The sequence below is a fragment of the Canis lupus genome, chromosome 12 (genome assembly GCF_048164855.1).
Source record: "Canis lupus baileyi chromosome 12, mCanLup2.hap1, whole genome shotgun sequence".
NCBI lineage: Eukaryota > Metazoa > Chordata > Mammalia > Carnivora > Canidae > Canis > Canis lupus.
The window spans coordinates 14,124,683-14,138,839 of record NC_132849.1 but is presented as its reverse complement, the minus strand read 5'-3'; the positions used below and the strand labels follow the sequence as shown (position 1 = coordinate 14,138,839).

The 14,157-nt window shown below is 49.6% G+C and overlaps 1 long non-coding RNA gene across 2 annotated transcripts; it reads right to left on the bottom strand.

The window, feature by feature from the left end:
• Positions 1–7,202: 7,202 nt before the first annotated feature.
• LOC140601172 (uncharacterized) lies at positions 7,203–12,549 on the bottom strand. 2 transcript variants are annotated; one of them, XR_012004221.1, is made up of 5 exons: positions 12,492–12,549; positions 12,235–12,367; positions 9,878–9,982; positions 9,562–9,721; positions 7,203–8,754 (listed from the first exon to the last, which is right to left on the bottom strand). It is a non-coding gene; the product is annotated as an uncharacterized lncRNA (long non-coding RNA). The 2 variants fall into 2 exon arrangements; XR_012004220.1 differs by having other exon boundaries at positions 12,235–12,535.
• Between the last annotated feature and the right edge of the window lie 1,608 nt (positions 12,550–14,157).

Below are 14,157 nucleotides of genomic sequence, written 5' to 3'. Positions count from 1 at the left end.
AACACAGGCAGCCAGAGCACAAGTGATCCTAGTGGCGGAGATGTCCAAGGCTCCTTAAGGGCCCCACAGGCGGCAGGAGGTCTCCAGGTTTGATGGAGAGCAGGAAGGAGAAGGTGATGGGTCATTCAGTGCTTGCACCTGCTCCCATCTTGTGTCCCTGCTCATTATAGCCTAGTGTTCACTTTGGCCCACAGCTCCTTTCCTACCTCCTCTCACTCCAACCTCCCTATACTGGCAGAGTCTTCCCCTGAGGAACACTAGGCCTGGTCTCGAGAAGGACAATATGGTGGTGGTAGCAGTGACTGCCACGGAGAAGTCTAATAGGGGAAGCAGCGACTCTGCCCTATTGACTTTTCCTGGAGAGGAGAAAATACACATCCATAGCTTCTCTGCTTTAATGGTTGCTCAGATCTGTCCCCTTCTCTCCATGCTTGCTGCTTCCAGCTGAGGTGTGAGCCCTACTGTATGCCCTCTAGGCCCCCCTCAGAGCCATGCTCCAGATCACAGCCAAATCGTCTACCTCTCCTCAGATACCAACCCTAGTCTTGCATTAAAATACATCATTTTTTTTTCTCAGCTTTCATGATAGAGATCAAGTTTCCAAGTATATCCCTAAAGGTCCTACCTGACCGGGCACCCTCCTATCACTAGCACCATCCTGACCCCCCCATCTTGCCCGTGTTCTTATGCCCACTTCACACCATGTGTAATTCCATGAGTGTTCTGCACTCTCCCTGTGCCCACACTGGCTGCCCCCTCTGCCCGGACAATACCCTCCACCATGCACCTGGTTAAGGCCTCTTGTCCCAGCACCAAGGACAGCGCCTGGCACCAAGCAGGTGCCCATAAACAATGATGAACAAATGAGTATTTCAGACTCTGCCCTCCTTCCCTTCCCTCAGGCCGGGTTAGGCACCTCTAGCTGGGTTAGGCTTCCCTGGCTTTTATCAGGTTATAGTGAACTAGCCTGACCATTTATGCAGATGATATGATTTTAGCATCTTTTATTGTTGTTATTTTTCATTTTAGAATTTAGTTTCATCCCAAGGCTTTCTCCCATTCAACGTAGATTGTAAAGCATGCATGCTTCTAGGAAAGGCTGTTTCAGTAGAAAGGCAGAAATAGACATTTGATAGTTCCAAGCATAGACACTGAGAGTATGGAATAAATGCTGAGTCTAGATAGGATGCCTCTGATTGGGAGAAAGGGAGACAAAGAGAGCTGTAAAGAAAGGAGTGGCCCCGGATAGGAAGGAAGGCACTGCACCCAGAGAAACCAGGTATCCAGGGCTGGGATCAGCATTTGGAAATGCCTGGTCTCTCTTTGGTGGGTATCTTTCATTACCAATAGCAGGCAGCCATGCAGAAGCCAAGTTGGTACGATCCCAAACTCCCTGATCTCCACTTGAGTAGGTCTCCTAGGGAGTCTTCCTTGATATCTCAACAGCGCTTGCTCAACAGCAGCAGCCAGAATGTTGCTTATTGACTATCCAGAGATAAGGAAGCTTCTCTCTATGCTTTGCATACACTCAATCCCCATCCAAATCATCCAGGGTGGAGCCCCACCAATGCTGTAATATCCCAGGGATGTGGGGCTCTGAAGAGGGAGGTAGAAGTGGGATGTGGGGGACAAAGAACTCCCCACACCCATTTCACCCTTGACAGAACAGAACCCACTCAAGATGCTCCTCAATATAGGACAGTAGAGAAGAACGCACATCCCTGTTATCCTCATCTCTTTTCCACACCAGACCAGGACCCCTGCGCCAGCCGCATCTCCAGCTCTTGCACACTCCTTGGTACATTGTAGGTTCTCAATAAATCTGAAGCAGATATTGCCCTCCCCTCCTTACTAACAAGTTAAAATCTGTCAGGGAAGCAATGCAATTCATTAAAAGTACTCAGCTTCCTAGAAACACTTGAGGCTAGGGTGGCATTAAGACAGGGTTCTGGATAATAAAATATAAGTGAGACAATATGATATAATATATAAAATATATAGTGAGTGGCACTTCTGGGAAGGCTTGTTAATGAGGCAGACTCAATTGACAAATTCCTTTTCAGCTTTTGTCCTTCACTCTTTATCCTTCATCTTCCAACTCTCTTCTGGCCTGGAACATGGAGATGATATTTAGATGTACAGGAACCAGCTTGCAGCAATGAGAAAACAGCTTCCACTGAGGGTATTAAAGCAGAATGGTAGAAAAGGCATGGGTCTCTAATAGCATAGTAGAGGCCCAACTCTGCCATCTCTGGATTTCCTGTCTTTGGACATTTTGGTAGTGAGTATGTCAGTTACCAACTGCCTCAATAGCGCTGCATAGCAAATCATCCCCAAAGTCAATAATCATGTATTCTCACTCTTGCATCTCTCTTGACCAGAATCAGCTGGTCTTGGCATCCAGCTGTAGGTTGGATCAGTTCCATGTATCTTTTATCCTCCTAGGTCTAGCAGCTGACAGAGCATGTTCTTCCAACAATGACATGAGAACGACAAGTGGGCAAGGTCAACTGTGCAAGCACATGTCAAGTCCCTGTTTGCATCACATCTGCAAACATCCCATTAGCCAAAGCAAGTCACAGAGAGGAGCCCACGCAGTTGAGGGCTGGCAAAGTATACTCTACCTCTGATGGGAGGAACCACAAATTCACATGGCAAAGGGCATGAAGAAGAGTGAAGAATAGGAGCCAATAATGAGAAAATATTTGCTAAACAAATAAATGTTGGATGCCTCTTTTGTGTTGGGCACCATGGTGCTTTGTGTTCATTAATCTTCTAATTTCATTTCTGCAACAACTGATATGGAACAGGTCTTATTAAATTTATTTTGCACATTTACAAAACCTATTGCTCAAAGCGCTTAAGTAATCTATCACTTGTGAAAGGGAAGGGCAGGATCTCACCCTGGTTCTGGCTGTGCCAAAGCCTATTTTCACCCATTACATCATGTGTCTTTACTTTTTTCCTAGAGTCTTCTGAGAAAGAACAGGCATTTGACTTGGGAAACCAGTACTGACCAGAATGTAACTTGGTGTCTTGTCACAGCATATCTGATGGCAGAGCAAGTAGACTCCAAGTTATGGGTGGAAGGGCAGCAAAGAAAGGCTCTGAGAATCCAGATTGTTGGTTGTAAGAAACAGAAACTTAGTCTGGCTGGTTTAAGCAGAGAAAGCTATTCATATTCCCCAAAATTACCCAGGGGATGAAAAGAGAGTTTCAGAAGACATGTGGACCCAGGGAGTGCTGAAAAGCCAGAGCACACTCCAAAGCATGGGGTCCTAACACCTGCTTCCCTGTTGTTGCCACAGCCACCACCAGAATAATCCTTCCCTGTCCTGAGTTTAAAGTCTAGGTGAGATGTCTGCAACTGGCCCAGGCTGGGTCAGATGCCCATGTTCAGCTGCATAGAAAGATCTCCATATCTATATTAAGAGATGGGAACTGCCTTCTCTGGGATTTGTTCAGTTAGGGGTTCCTCCAAGCACAGTAAAAAGGTTCAGAGGCTAGGAACAAAAACAAAACAAAATAAAAAAACAACAACCAAAGACAAATAAGCAAAACAAAACAATGAGGCTCAGCCAGCAGCCAGCAGCTAGTATGGTTAGTGAGTGTGTGAACTAAAGGAGAAAGGGGAGCATGCCTGCCCCCTAGCTTGCCACCCCTTTTCATACCTTTTTCAAGGAGGGGCAGTGGTAAGGCAGTGGGGCACACAGCTAGAGCCTGAGGGTCCCAGCCGCTGGTCCTCACCCCTGCCGCAGGATCCACTGATACTCAGCAGGAGGCTGATGCTTTTTCTGTCTTTAAGGGCTTCCAGGTCAGGAGGGGAAACTTTCACTCACAGAGGAACTTCTGGAGAACTGTACAAGGCAAGGGATGGGTCTCAGACTTTAAGGGTTATTAAGACTTTGGAGAAGAGATGGGACTATCAGGGCAGGCTTAGCACTGAGCTGGCCCTCAGAAGAAGGTAGATGTTTCAGAATAGTGGTATGAGGGAGGGCGTTTTGCTGTGAGGGGGCGCTGTGAACAAGAGGAGCTCCCCATCCTTTCCCCCATCTCCTGCTGAGATGAGTCAGTGCATCCCTGGGCCAGCCAGCTTCCTCCAGGGTGGGGGGAGGGGGCAATGGAGGGTAGAAGTGGGCTGTGCTCAGACCCTAGCCCAGCTAACCATGAGGCCATGGCTAGAAGCCCTCTAGCTCTGGGAAAGAGTGTGGACTTCAGACGTGGTCCTGCCTCTTCTCACTTAAGTAAGTTCCTTTGTATCTCTGAGCCTCTATCCTCATCTTCGAGGTAAGCGTCACAGCAGAGCCTCTGTCTTAGGTCTGCTGGGAAGATTGCAGTGAGGTACCATCGTTTGCACAGAAAAGCACGATGTAAGTGTTAGCCGTGCTGCTGCTGTTCGTGACAATGACGATGCAGTGAAGAACCTAGCCCACCGGCCAAGTCTGTGGCAGGCACTCTAAACACTTGCCCCTTCCCTCTTTCCATGATGGCAGTACCTCCCACCTTCCCCCAGGTGTACAGTGTCCTCAGGGCTGCCCCCCCCCACCCCCCCGGGAAGGACTTGCTCTGGTCACGACCATCCCTCAGATCTGGGAGCATGTGATGAAAGCCATGTGGGGAGAGTGGAGAAAGGATGTGTCCTCTTGGCTTCACCTGCCTTACGTCCCACAAAGCCCCACAGAGGCCCCCAGCTCGCTGGCCTCCCCTGGAACTGGGCCGGTGCTCGGTAGGTGGGGCTGAGGTCTAGTCCCTCTCAGTGAGTCTATTCTTCATAGACGGGGAGCTCCCCAGGGAAGGCGGACATGCCTGTTACCTGGCTGGGCCTGGGGCCAGGGCTGGAGATTGATCCTTCCACAGACTCAGCTTACGGAGTGTGGTCTCACTTCTCCCACATGTCTCCTCTCCCAGGAGAGAAGGGGGCAGGGAGCTGTGTCTCATCCTTCCATAGAGGCTTAGAGGGGCTTCTGGAGCCCCTGGACTCCAGAGCTCAGCAAGCCCCAGCCAGCCTCTGGGAAGGTCCTCCTGCTCTGATGCCCTCCAGGGAGGCACAGCTTGTACCTGGGTTCCTGGGTCAGGGTCTAGACACTTTGCACCCTCCCCTATTGCAGATCCAGGCCCCGCGCTGCCCCATCTCCTCTCTCAATCCTACGGCCAAGCAGCCTGGAGTAGCAGCAGCCGCCTCTTTGCTTCCCTCCCCGCCTCCCCATCCCCAGCACAGAAGCCCTGTCAAGGATCACTGCAAAGCACCACGTGGAGATCTAATCTGGGGCGGGGGGCGCAGAGCTGAGGCGGGATGGAAGGGGTCGACGAGAGGAGGAAATTAATGATTAAATAATGGGTTCCAAATGTAGCGGCTCCAAGCGAAATCCCCAGCCGCAAGCCGGCGGGCTGCACGTTCTCGGCCCTGCTCCAGGAGCCCTGAGGCCCGAGCAAGCAGCAGAGATGCTGGTGGTGGCCTGCGGCTTCCTCCAGGCCCAGTCAAATGGTCCTGGCCCGGATGCGGGGTCAGCGGGGCGCTTGTGGGGCCCCGGTGATTCCCGATGACATGTGGGAGCCCTGCCACTTGGAGCTCCACTGCTGAGCAGAGCAGGGGCCCTGGCAGGGGCACTGCAGCAGAGGCCTGGCCAGGCAGGAGGAAGTCTTGAGGGGCAGCTTGCCCGGGCCTCGGCCTCCATGCCGGGCACCCCGACCCCATTTCCTCCTAGCCGCTCATTGTCCTGGCTACCATGAGCCTTAGGTCTTCCTGGAGAAAGCCCCTGCAATGAATCCAGGGGACGCACTCCCAACCCAGACCATCACTCCCACTCCAAACCTGCCCCTAGGATTGCACCTCTCTCCCTGTGTCCTACTAGGCTGCTGGCCCCTCATGTGGGGTAGACGTCCCCATGCTGAAATTTTGGCCTTGTCTAGAGCATATTTCATCTTGCCGTGCCTCAGTTTCCCCCGAGCCCTGGGGGCTGCTGTCCCTCTAGCACTCTTCCGGGGACTAGGACCCCCTTGTAAGTTCTCCCTCTGATCAGTGAAGCCCCTCTCAGGCAGTGAAGGGACTTGAGTCCGCCTCCCTGGCCTCCCTGGCCTCTCTGGCCTTTCTGACCAGCCGTCCTGCCTGTCAGGGGAGGGCCCAGGTCTGAGAAGTCTGGGACAAGCATCCTGGCCCCAGGGCTCCTTCCCCCTCCTCTGGAACCCTGCTTGGAGCCTGAAATTTTCCACACTGAGCCTTTGGCTGCAGACGCTGGAACTTTTGCAATTTCCTGACTCTTGAAAATGGCTCCCCCTGCTCCTACGCCCTCCACCACATCCCTACAGGTCTTGTGGGGTGGTCACCTCAGCAGGGGCTCAGAGCCCAGACTGTTGGGACAAGCCTTAGCTTCCAAGCATGACACTGGAAAGCACACTCTTGCTGGAAGCTCCTATGCCATCGTCTGCCATCACCTGCCTGTCTCGCCGAGGGCCTGCCAGGAGAATGAATGACTAGCTTCGAAGCCCAGTAGTGTGGAGATCAGTGGGGCAAGAAGGAACTCAGTCTCCAGGTAAATAGGCTAGAATGATGGGAATCCTTTCTGTGCATAACGCCAACCAGGCAGAGCAGGTCTTACTCTGGAGTCCGGGGCTGTTGTTAGCCTCCAGGACCAGATGGGGGAATGCTGAAGGGTATCTGGGCCGGTGTGGAGGCACATGAAGCGCTGAGGAACATGCCACCAGGCCGCACCTGAGCAAAGCTGGAAGCCAGGAGCCGAGCCCCGCCCCCAGCAGGTGTATATTGCTGCCATGGCAGGCAGCCCTTGCCTGCTCCAGAGAGCTGCTAGTGGCCAGGGGACAGATGCCAAGCTGACTGTCTCCCTGTGGGTCACCCTGCGGGAGCCTTCAGATAAAAACCAGGAGGAAGCAGCTCTTGTAAGCTTTGCCCCATGGTTTGGGGGCCCTGTCCTTGTTCTGCCTCTGCAGCTCTCCAGAGTGTTTCCTGTATTGTCTGGGGGCTGGCAGCCTAGAGCCAGGCTGAGGCCTGCCACAGACTTTGTGTCACACCCCACCACCCTCTGAGGCACCAATCTTGGGTCACTTTTATGGACTGCCATTCTCTACTACTCTGAAAAGGCAGGCCAAATAAACACCAACCTGAAGAAGCCTGAGGCCTTCCTTTCCCTGAGTCCCCCATACCACCTCATCCAAGATCCACACACCGTCCGGGATTGCGCGTGCGGAAGAATTTTAATAAAAACAAGCAACTCAGAAGGGCAGGCTGGCCGTGTAGACTCGGTGCTATTCCTGGCCTGGGAGGCCAGGAGGCTCTCCTAGGAGCAGGAGCTCCCAAGACAAATACAGAGCAACAAGCAGGCTTTGTCTTCTCCCTTTGAAGATGGAGTGTCCAGGCTGGGCCTCGGCCACACAGGAGGAGAAAGGAGGCCAGGCTGGGGGTAGTCAGGCTGACAGTCATGGGCTTTGGGGGCCCAAGTCCTTTGGGAAACTCCCCAAGGATGGTCATTTAAGAGTAGGTATATGTAAGCTTAAGAGGAAGACATTTCCCTTGGCTTTACTGTCTGGCTGGCCTCATATTGTCACCTCACTGAACACTCCTTCCCTCAATCAGGTACCTGCTGTCCCCAACGTGAAAATCAGTCACTACGGGCCCAAGGCATGGCACAGATGGGGGAAAAACAAACATCAAAAACAAAACTGAAAACTTTTTAATCCCTTGGTTCTGTGGAGATGGATTTTTTCCAAAAGAAATTTAATTAAAGACAGAAAGAGACCAACATAAACCAAAAAAATCACACACACATGTGAAAAGTGCCATGACAGCCCTGGAGTCCTGGCCTAATAGGTGGGAAATCTGGGCACAGGGTTCTGGAGCCCCCAGAAGCTGAGCCTGTGGGAGCCAACCTTGTCTGCAGCAGGTTCAGACGGCCCCAGGGGCACCCGGCCCTTCTGAGGGTGTGAGCCAGGCAGTCTGGTGGCCCCTGGCAGAGAAGCTCACATCTTGGCAGCTGCCCCCAAATCAGCCAGACCCAGTGGTCAGAACCCAGAGTTCACACCCTGGGATGCAACCACTCACTGCCCATTTCACGGCAGTGAGAGTCAATGCTCCCTGGTACTGAACAAAGCCCGTCCTGGTGAAGCAGCTGACCTTCCTCTTGGGTGTATCTTTCATTTTTTTTTTAGCAAAAGCAGCCCTGTTTGGGGGCACCTGGATGGCTCAGTGGTTGAGCATCTACCTTTGTGTCAGGTCGTGATCCTGAGGTCCTGGGATCTAGTCCCACATCGTGCTCCTTGGAGGGAGCCTGCTTCTCCCTCTGCCTGTGTCTCTGCCTCTCTCTGTGTGTCTCTCATGAGTGAATGAATAAAATCTTTAAAAATTAAAAATTAAGAAAAGCAGGGCTTTTTTGTGATTTTTAAATTTGACAAAATTTTGTTTGTCCAAATCAATCCAGCATGTTGTGGTTGGAAATTCCCCCTACCCCTTGCATGCCACCAGAATGTCAAGGCTTTGGACATAGTTTAAGCTTCTCCCCCAAAACCCCCACAAGCCACCTTTACTCCCTTTCTGATCCGACCCCAGTCTTCAAATTTGGGCACGGTGGTTTGTCTCTGTCCAAAGCCCTTACCTCCCCCCCGAGAACATTTTGTTGGCTCAAGCTGGTGGCTCCTTCTTGGAACCAGGGTGCCCCTGCCCTGGGGAGACACCTGCCCTGCCCCCATACTCTTGCTTATGGGCACAGCTTCTTCCAGACAGCCCCTTTCCATGTTGATGGGGGCCTAAAAGGGAGATTAAATGAATGATTAAATATGATTAAATCATTAAAAACTATTAAATAAATGAATGGTGAATGCTAAACTCCTATTCTGTCTTCACATACCAAGTCCCCAAATGCCTAGGCAGATGCCCTCACTCCAGATTTACCCCTTCTTTCTAACTCTTGTCATATCCCTGGTCAATACGCTGTTGTTGCATGTTGATTCTCTCCAGGCCTTGCTTGTGGCTGTATCCCCCCTAACTCTGGGGACAGTGCCTGGCTCATGTAGATAGATGTCCAACTGTCAGTGGAAGTTGTGATGTCACTGGGTTTTCTCAACCTTAGCTGTGATCTTTTTTCCATCTTCTGTGTCCACCATGCCCCTCACGTCTAAGCTTGAGCTCCTTCTCTTCCCTTTCGTCATTGGGCTCATTCAAGATTCTCCCAGCAGGCAGCATAGCTGGGAGGAGTGTAAGCCATCAAGGCCTCTGCTCTCTATGAGCTTCTCAAGGGCAGTGGCCTTTCATTTTTATCTTGGCTTCTCTATCACAGCATCAGGCCTGGTGCTCTGTAACTAACTGGTAGGCCAAGAGAAGGAGGGGGCTGACCAAACAAATATTTTTCTCAGAGCTTTTATATAATGATCCTCATTCATTAGGGTTCCTCTCCCTTTTACTTTTCTAATTTCTTCTTGCTGATCAGAATTAAATCCAAAAGAGTATTCCATCCCTCTCCCCCACTGGCCCATCTGCTTCATCAACTTCCTGGAAGACCACTCTTGTGTCCTCTCTTCTCTTCCCATTCCCCACACAGAGGCACATTGGCTTACCTTGGTATCAGTCAGGACAGGACAGGTCATGATACAGTGACAAATAGCCCTCAAATAGCAGTGATTTGAGTCTGGGTGACTCTCCAGGGCAGGATCTTTCTTCCACATAATGTCTTAATGTCACACCTCCACATCAATAGGTGCTGCCGCAGCCACCATGCTGGAAGAGAGAGAAGTGCCCAGGTGAGCACAGCCAGTTTAATCTTTCCACTGGAAAAGAGTGCACACCCCAAACCCCAATCACATTGGATTCACCAAAGCAAGTCACATGACCACACAATGTCTCGGGAATGGGGAAATACAACCCCCCAAGTACCTAGACAGCAGGAGACCAGATATTGGAAAACGGCAGTGATCTTGCCCGCAGCAGAGTTGGGGTCCAGCTCCTGCCTGCTGGGCCTGTGAGAGGTTCCATCTGTGGCTGAGGATAGATAAGAAACAGAACAATGACAATCACCCCACTCTAGATCTGAACTCGGTCACTCTAATTACCATACCAGTCACTTCCCGTGATGTCTGCCAGGGTTCACCAGGAGCCCTGAGTAACCACAGCCTCACAGTCAGCACTGGGGGAAACTGCCAAACTTCTCTCAGGACAGTGGTTTTCAATTCAAGTCTATGGGACTGGGGCCTGGGACCCAAGGCCTGAGCTCCTTGCCCTGCAGCCTCTCCTCCAAACCTTACCCCTGCTGATGGGGCACACCAGGAAGACTGACTGGAAGGAGACAGCCCGGCTGGGGCACCTACCCAGATCTTCCCCTGCTGCGGCCCTTTCCAAAGTCTGCTCCCTTCCCTTCATCCCCATGCTTAATATCCCTTTATCTAGGGGGCCTTTTCCCCTCTGGCTCTTTTGGCTGGCTCCTATGGCCCAAGTTCCTGAGATGCAGTCCAATGGCAGAGCCAGAGAGACCAGGCTTGATCTCTCGTTTAAAAATAGGAAGGAATAGGGACACTGGGTGCCTCTGTGGTTGAGCATCTGCCTTCAGCTCAGGTCCCTACAGCGAGCCTACTTCTCCCTCTGCCTATGCCTCTGCCTCTCTCCTTGTGTCTCTCATGAATAAATGAATAAAATATTTAAAAAAATAAGGAGGAGGCTGGAGTGCACAAATAAATAAGTAATATCATTTTGGGGGGTCATATGGGGACATGGTGTGGGAGGACATGATTCATGGCTGCTATGAAGAGATGGAATCAGAGCAGAGACCTACAGGATGGTAGGGAATCAGAGTGACCTGAGTTCCAAACATGGAAGGAAAGACCAGCCTTTACCAGGAGAAGGGTCTTCTATGCCTCTGACCCCAGGAATGTGAGGGTTGAGTGACCAACACTGCCTTATTAAATTGAGTTTCAATAATGTCCTTCCTTGGTGTGTAGCCTGAATCCATGCAGCTCCTACCTAGTTTAAATCTCTGGGTTTAGGGGACAGAGTCGCCAGAGCCAATTCTTTAAAAGCCCAACAACTCTCCTTTTTTCCACACTGCTCCCTGTCAGTTTCCCTCTGACAGTGCCTATCATTACAGAGTTTGAACCTTTCTGCAGAATTTCCATGTGTTTCCCTGGGCAGTCTGGGTGAGGTATTTGTCTCTGGGGCAGATAGGAAGGCACCCCAGCCAAATGCTGGCCTCAAGACCTGACCTTTGGGGCCTTCTGGTCTTGCTCCCATTCCCTTGATGAATTCTGACACATCCCAAACCTACTCTAGGGCCACAGCCTCTGTGGTTCTAGCTGAGCTGCATGCAGATGAGTTTGGGGCACTTATTGGAAGAAGTGTGTTGCTTGTACAATCCCAGCCTGCGGAAGGGAGACGACACCAGTGAAGGTTGAAACACTCTCTACTCAGAACAGTTCCCAGGCTCACTGAACTCCCAGGCCTGTCCTGGAAGGACAAGGAAGAAAGGACCAGAGTGAGTCAGGGACAGCTCAGAGGTAAAGCCTGGGATAATAGCGGAGCAGATAGATGTGAAGTGCCTGACATAACAGTCAGGGCCCTCAGGAGACTGGGTTCTGCTCTCTAGGCCCTGGAGAGGAACTGGTTCACTAAGAATGGGTGTCGATGGGGGATCCCTGGGTGACTCAGCGGTTTGGCGCCTGCTTTCGGCCCAGGGCATGATCCTGGAGTCTCAGGATCGAGTCCCACGTCAGGCTCCCTGCATGGAGCGTACTTCTCCCTCTGCCTATGTCTCTGCCTCTCTCTCTGTGTCTCATGAATAAATAAATAGGATCTTTAAAAAAAGAAGAAGAAGAAGAATGGGTGTCGATGGACAGGCAGGTGTCTAGGGCATGGGGCTCTGGGTACTACTGACCTGGAGAAAACCTGTGAGGCTGCTGTAGTCAAGTGGGACCTACCTGGGACAGAGGTGGATTTGTCATGCCCACGTGGTGGCAGTATCCTTCAAGGCTCATTGTTTACTTTTTTTTTTTTTTTTCTTGAGTAAATTTTCCTCTTTTTCTCCACCCATGGCCCTCAGCTTCACCTGTCTCGGCTAGACTCTTTGGAACATTTTTTCATCACTGACACCCATCAGTATTTTCCCAGGCTGGCCTCCATACCACTAAGGACTCTACTTTCCCCTGCCACCCTTCTAGGTGTTCTCCTCTTCATATGGCTTCAGTAGTAACCTCTCTTCCCCTTACCCTGTGAATAGAGCCCAGCAACCTTCTGACAGGACATACCGTGATCTGGCCATAGCTTACTTCTCCCTAGTCTTCAAAGCCTCTTCATTAAATGACCGTTTCCTCATTCTTAATGGGCAGAGGCTCAACCAGAGTGTGAACAGAGATAAAGCCCAGCCTGGCCCTCCAGGAGCTAAGTGTGATAGGAGAGACACAGATTACATGCTTCCTAATCAGAGTCTCCCAGAAGCAGACCCTGAAATAAGGATTTGAGCTGAGTCATTTATTTAAAAGAGGTTTCCAGGAAACATCAGTACCAGAGCAGAAACAGGGGACAGGGAATAAGAGGGTGGTCAATGGGTGCCCTAATAAGCCAGGAACTAGAATCTGATTCTCCTAGGCAACTAGAATTTAATTCTACTGGGGATTCTCTGGGGACCAGCATAAGACACCCACTCAGTTATTTTACCCAAGAGTGAGGGAGCTAGGTATTTATTGGTTGAGTACTGTTTTCAGGGAGCATTAATACTCCTGTACTTCTAGCCTGCTACACAGAGAACAAAGCTACTGGTAACCAGATAAACCCTGCAGGAAAGTAAGTGTGAATGCTGCTGCTTGGCAATTGAACTAGAATGCACTAAAATGGAATTGGCAAGAAGGTATAGGCACCAACAGCATCTGTTACAATGTACTATGGAGTTTGTTTAAAGGAGGCAGAGATCAGGAATGGCTCCTATAGGAGTTAAATTTAGGTAGATTTTGAAGACTGGGTAGGGTTTGAAATCCAAAAACAAGGAGAGGCATTCAAAGATAGGGGAAAAGCAAGAGTAAGGTTGTAGAAGTGTAGCCACAAGAACAGTAGAATCTTAGAAGATTCATGGATTGAGAAAATTTATTAGGTGATGTACAACCCATGGAAGTTATGGGAAGACCAGTGATCTATGCATGAATGCAAACTAATGTGGTATTGTCTGTGATAAGACCAAGGAAGGTTTTAGGAGAAAGATTCAATGAGTACATCGAATTTGTGTTCTCCATGAGTCCTCCAGGTGAGGATGTCTGGTTGGTAGTTGCACATATGGGTCTGAGCTGGGGTAAGAAGCCTGAGCTAGAGATGGAAACTCAAGGGTCACCTCCTTATAGGTGGAAGTCAAAGCCTGGTGACTTTTCTGGTGAGACCACCAGAAAAAAAGGGACCAAAAGAAAGGTCAAGGAAAATATGAGAAAAAGTGGGAAAATACATACACTTTGGAAATGGAAAAAAGGAAAAGATGTAAAGCAGAGAAACAAAGAATCAGCAGAACTCTAAAAGCTTAAGGAGGAAGTGCTTTAACAAGGAGTTGAGGAACAATAAAATATTCTGCCAAAGACATGGTGGACAAAGACTATGGATATAGCATTAGAGACAAAAGCAGAAGTGTTCGTGGGGTACAAGTCTGATGGTAAAGACTCCTGAATAGGATTCATGATCCACCAATCTTCCAAAAACCTCTGTTTCGTGATTGAGAATTAGGGCATTAACTGAAAGGAAGCAGAGATAGCAGAAGGCATTTTTTTAAAGATGGAAGGAGGTAGCATTTTAACATATATTAAATAATACAATAAGATTTTAATTTTATTATAATATTAATACTATATTAATACAGATATATTAATATAATAATACATTTTATATATATAATGAGAGAAAGCCTGGGCCGTTGCATCTATTAAACTTAGAATTATGGCCTATGAAACTTACTATCTATGTGACTTTGAGAAATTACTTCTCTGAGCCTTTGTTTTCTTATATGTAAAAATCAGGATAATACTTGTCTGTAGATTGCTCTGGGAATTAAATGAGATAATGCTTATACATTGTTCAGCAGAAAGCCTAAATTATCTTCAAAAACATTCTTTCTCTTTGTTTTTCCATTATGCAAAAGAGGTTAGTTTGTTTCCCACCCAGATAAGAGCTTACGTTTTAGATGGTTTCATATACAT